Source organism: Natrix helvetica (genome assembly GCF_964273705.1).
Source record: "Natrix helvetica genome assembly, chromosome: 16".
NCBI lineage: Eukaryota > Metazoa > Chordata > Lepidosauria > Squamata > Natricidae > Natrix > Natrix helvetica.
The window spans coordinates 1,272,468-1,278,445 of NC_138563.1; the positions used below are offsets into that span (position 1 = coordinate 1,272,468).

A 5,978-nucleotide genomic window follows, 5' to 3' on the forward strand; every position below is an offset into this window, starting at 1 on the left:
AAACCAGTGATTGATGGGAAGGCTTAAATCCAAAGGAAGTCATATGTTTGATTGAGTTGACTGCGTGAGATATCCTATTGAGCAACCCGACGGATGTCACAATAGAATTCCTCCTTAAATGCTTTTTTTAACCTCAACGATGGCGTCTGAATAACCTAGGCATTAACTGGAGATAGCATTAAACACCCACATACTATAAATGACTTATGTAATGGGAAACGTGGATTGGGCCAAGCAACACAAACTGGAATGGAGAAATCCAGAACAGGATTCATGCGTAATGGGGATCAGATGGTGTTCCCGGATGTCTCACTTCCCTCGAGAACACGTGTCAATTCGTATATAAAAAGTCCCTGATAAGGACAGTTATCACCCATTCATCGGAGCTCCCTAGCTTTGAAAGCTTCCTCTCTTGAGCCAAGGTAAGATATATTTTGTTCTTCATTCTTACAATAAGAAGACCAAAGATGGATAGGCACCTTCCATCCTTATCTTAGAATTAAGATAATTCTGGAGAGTTAGATAAAATTGCAAATCCACATATTTAGCATCTTCCAAGGAAAAGAGGGACGTGGGGGGCTCAGGGGCTAAGCTTGTCGATCAGAAAAGTCGGCAGTTCGGTGGTTCGAATACCTAGTGCCGCGTAACAGAGTGAGCCTCCGTTACATGTCCCAGCTTCTGCCAACCTAGCAGTTCAAAAGCCCGTAAAAATAGGAACCACCTTTGGTGGGAAGGTAACAGCGTTCCGTTGCGCCTTCGTTGTTTAGTCATGCGGGCCACATGCCCACGGAGACGTCTTTAGACAGCGCTGGCTCTTCGGCTTTGAAACGGAGATGAGCACCACCCCCTAGAGTCAGGAACGACTAGTACAGATGTGCAAGGAGAACCTTTTCCTTTTAAGGAAACTAGTGGCAAGTAAACAGCTTTCTTCAAGCTGGCTAAATGTTTAAGGTGAAGGTAGCAATGAATAGAGAGAGATCTGCTCGTAAGTGAAGAAAAATGATTGGTAGGCCAGGTTTATGGCTTACTGTTGCATGAAGCTAGTTGATTATTTCACAAACTATTATTGCGTATCTTCATTTAGCTTAAGTTGAAGTCATTCATGTGATCTGTGACCAAAGTTGTGTTCACATTTAAGAAAAATGGAATGAGAAAAAACGGAGCATGATAGGTTGATGGAATTGGTCTTTCACCCATCTGTTTTTGCTTTACAGCAATTTACAACTCTTCAAGTCTGCAACCATGAGCTGTTGTCGCTGTTGTGGAGGTCGTGGCTGCTGCTGCTGCAACAGATACAGGCCAAGAACGGTTTACTACGTAGGCAGGTCCACAACTGGTGGGTGCTGCTGTTGTGGGTCTCGTGGACGTTGCTGCTGCCGTCCACGGCGCTGCTGTGCTCCATCTTACCCGTATTATCGCGTTCCAGTCCAGACCTATGGCACTCAAGTGAAGAAATGCTAAAGGAACATGGACGGCGTTCGCAAGACCTGCAAATTAGAGCTACCAGATTCAGACTTCGGACTTGCAATGGCCACCAGAGGGCAGTGGAGAGCAGATGCTTTCTGCATCTCCCCGCTGCCCTCTTGTGACCATTTGAAATACTGCAACCGAGACAGGACCATTGGATGCAGTCTTCCCTTTTGACAGCTAGAGGGATGTGAGAATGTTACTTGCTCCTCTTGCAAGACTTGCTGGATTATCTCTGACTCATCTTGCCAAGCTGATGAACAGAAGCCTTGACACAAACGTATTATGCAACGCTCTTTGATCTTCTCTTGACTTTATTCCTAAAAAATTGGAATCATTTCCTCGTAACCGAAGGGCAAATGGCACCGTTTTTCTTTTCTTTTTTTTTCTTATGACTATCGGGTGATTTTTTTTGTTCGGGGTCCGGATCTTCCTTCCAAACTGGTTCTATAGCCATTCATCCTTTCCAAAAACAATAATTTTGGGTGACGGGTTGCATTTTCTCTGGGAAAGCCCTGTTGGCATTTTCCAATACTTGTAATCCTTGCATAAGCTTACTGTTTCAATAAAATTCTGAATTCTACAAGTTTTCCTTTCCTTTTTTTTGTATTTATTCCTCGGGAAATGTTCAGCGACATTTCTCATTCTTACTCCCACAGCGAGGCTGAAGTAGCTGAGAATTGGCTATTTTTATTCAGATATTGACCTTGAGGTAGCCATTTACTTTTAAATTTGGGCAGCCATGTTGTGTTCAGACATGATGTGTGTGTGTGTGTGTGTGTGTTTTGTGTATTTAAACCAAATCAGAGGCAGATCTCCAGGATGCCCTTTAGGCAAGATTAGCATTAACCATGGCTAGCCTTCGATGCGGAAAAAAGCTGGTTTAATGGCTGTTGCTCCGATTTCGTTTCACTCATTCAATTTCACGGTACGCATGTTGTGCATTGACCATCAGGGTTTGATTTGATTTGATTTGTAACTTGCATCTTGAGAGGCTGAATCTCTTGATGGCTTATTTATTCCCCCTTGGCTTCTGCGCCCCCTTTTCTCAATAACTAAGATAATTTCATCACTCCTCCATTTTGACAGGAAAAAATAGGCTTTGGGGGGGGCTTAATGGTGGGTTGAAAAGCCTCCAAGTTTGGGGTTTTTCTTGCAGATGTTTCATTATCCAGCTAGATAACCTCAGCAATGCTAGCGCTGGTAATGTTACCTAGTGTGGTCATGAAACGTCTATTTGAAAACCAGTCCTCACAGTATTTTTTGCAACAGGCCCACATGCCCTAATGTAAATCAATACAATACAATACAATACAATACAATACAATACAATACAATACAATAGTAGAGTTGGAAGGGATCTTGGAGGTCTTCTAGTCCAACCCCCTGCCTAGGCAGGAAACTCTATACCGTTTCAGACAGATGGCTATCCAACATCTTCTTAAAGACTTCCAGTGTTGGGGCATTCACAACTTTTGGAGGCAATTTCTGTTCCACTGATTAATTGTTCTAACTGTCAGGAAGTTTCTCCTCAGTTCTAAGTTGCTTCTCTCCTGGATTAGTTTCCACCCATTGCTTCTTGCCCTGCCCTCAGGTGCCTTGGAGAATAGTTTGACTTCCTCTTCTTTGTGGCAACCCCTGAGATATTGGAAGACTGCTATCATGTCTCCCCTAGTCCTTCTTTCTCCTAAGCTAAACATACCCAGTTCCTGCAACCGTTCTTCATATGTTTTTGTTTCCAGTCCCCTAGTCATCTTTGTTGCTCTTCTCTGCACTCTTTCTAGAGTCTCCACATCTTTTTTACATCGTGGCAACCAGAACTGAATGCCGTATTCCAAGTGTGGCCTTACCAAGGCACTATAAAGTGGTATTAACCCTTCACGTGATCTTGATTCTATCCCTCTGTTGATGCAGCCTAGAACTGTGTTGGCTTTTTTGGCAGCTGCTGCATACTGCTGGCTCCTATTTAAATGGTTGTCCACTAGGACTCCAAGATCCCTTTCACAGTTACTGCTATTGAGCACGGTACCACCTATACTGTACCTGTGCATTCCGTTTTTGTTGCCTAAATGAAGAACCTTAATCATGGCTTTCAAATTCAAACTGTTGTGTTTGCAGAACCACTAAAACCATACTTCGCTTAACAGTGGTTTATCCGGTGTACTGTAACTGTGGCTGGCTTTGGGACATATATCATGTGTGTTTTGACTTCCAAAGTTGCTTGGCAAAGGGCAAGTGTCCCTGCCCTGAGATCAAATGGATGGATGAATGAATGAAATCATTGTTCACGTACTAAACTAAAACCACATTTGAATTAGCACCGTGGGTCATGTATTTAGCTGTAGTATTTTGAATAAACTATATCCAGATCAGGTGGAACTTTGATTTCCTGGCAGATAAAAGGATGGAATAGCAATTGTTTGGTGTTCCTAATGCAGGGGTGTCCAAGCTTAGAAACTTTAAGACTTGTGGACTTCAACTTCCAGAATTTCCCAGCCAGAATTCTGGGAGTTGAAGTCCACAAGTCTTAAAGTTCCCAAGTTTGGACACCCCTGTCCTAATGGGTTGGGATGCCAAATACTTGGAAAGTTTGATGAGTGTGGGCCATTACTTTCTGTATTATATGCTTAGATACTCTTTATTATATGCTTTTGTTTTAATTATTCCAGTAAAGGAAGTTACTGTAACTTCTAGGAAGTTAGTACTCATATACAGTAGCTGCTATTGGTGCCCAGATGGTCCATGATAGTAGAGAGATAGCACAATCCAGCCAACGTAAGTACGGTTTAATTTTCCTTTTTCCAGCTGTGCAAAGCTTAGGAAAGCAAGTCTATGGTTTGCTTTGTAGAAATCCGGCTTAAAGGATAGAGACAAGTTCCAGCAGGACAACTTTGATGGTTCATCGTTTTATTTTTGTCTACATAGCTATCTTCAGAATAAGGAAAGGTTCCAGACACCCAGGAGGAAATGAGAATTACCTATTACCTTAACATACTTGTTCCTTGGCTCAGGAGAATTCAGAGAACAATGGGGAAAAAAGAAGAAGAAAAGAAAAGATCACAGTGGTGCAGAGGAATTCAGGCGAGGGGACATTGGCAGCCTTAGAAATCAGAGCAGCGATTGTTCTTCTCGGTGTCGTGTTGGCAGCGTTTAGATCTTCTCATATGGCGGTTGGCTTCTTACTTCTTGCAGCACGGAGGGCAGGGAGTGGGGCAGCAGGTCTGGACGCAAGGAAGAGCACAGCTGCAAGGGGAGCAAGAGGACTGGCCACAGCTGGATTGGCAAGGGGAGCAAGAGGACTGGCCACAGCTGGATTGGCAAGGAGCACAGGAGGACTGGCCACAGCTGGATTGGCAAGGAGCACAGGAGGACTGGCAACAGCTGGACTTGCCACCACAGCAGGGAGACTGGCAACAGCTGGATTTTCCACCACAGCAGGAAGACTGGCAACAGCTGGATTTGCCACAACAGCAGGGAGACTGGCAACAGCTGGACTTGCCACCACAGCAGGGAGACTGGCAACAGCTGGACTTGCCACCACAGCAGGGAGACTGGCAACAGCTGGACTTGCCACCACAGCAGGGAGACTGGCAACAGCTGGATTTGCCACCACAGCAGGAAGACTGGCCACAGCTGGACTTGCTACCGCCGCAGGAACAGCAGGAGGACTGGCCACAGCTGGATTTGGTCCCGCAACAGGGAGAGCAGGAGGACTGGCCACAGCTGGATTTGGTCCCGCAACAGGGAGAACAGGAGGACTGGCCACAGCAGGGAGCACAGCAAGGAACACAGCATTGTTGGCATCCGCAGCAGGGCACACACACGAGCACGGCCCCACAGGTTCCACAGGTGGAGCCACAGGAGCCACAGCAATCCCCACAGCAGGTCATCTTGGTAGGCAAACTAAAAAAAACAAAACAAAACAAAAACAAATAAAACACACCTACGTAATCGAGACACACAGTTACCTTTTGGGTGAACGTCTTCAGTGCCAGAAGGGACTCTGGTTTTGCGAAGAACTAGAAATCATATCGCTTGCGTCAGATGGGGTCCCAAGTAACAGTTCCCAACGAAATCAAAACTCTTGAGCCCTGGAGTTTCCGCCAAGTAAGAATTTATTAGGAATACCATATTGGCACGGCTGGTGAAAACCCGAACTCTGAAGGACCCAAAGTTTTCCCCACTCAGATCAAACCCCAAAGTTCTTCCCATCTCCCCCCCCCCCAAGTCACACATCCATCCCATGGTCCAATCAGGTCCCAGTTGCCTTCGGCTCATGCCTTCCAAACACCTGGTAGGGACCTCCTTGGCTCCCATGGGAAAGAATGTCATTTCGGCTACAATCCCCGACCCCCGGTCCCCAAGCTATCTCCATCTCCGCTCCTCACGTTCTCACAGCCGGAACCGTCCTTGCTGTGGCAGCCCTGAAGATTTCCAAAATGGTCCCGCGGCCGACGATAGGTAACGATACAAGTAAGATCCTTCATGCCCTCTTGGTTGTGTTCTTACAG

At 45.5% G+C, this 5,978-nt stretch overlaps 1 long non-coding RNA gene across 1 annotated transcript; it reads left to right on the plus strand.

Annotated features, from left to right (window-relative positions):
- The first annotated feature begins 379 nt into the window (after positions 1–379).
- Positions 380–2,053, plus strand: LOC309400065. The gene is made up of 2 exons (XR_014176600.1): positions 380–422; positions 1,215–2,053. It is a non-coding gene; the product is annotated as an uncharacterized lncRNA (long non-coding RNA).
- Positions 2,054–5,978: the final 3,925 nt, after the last annotated feature.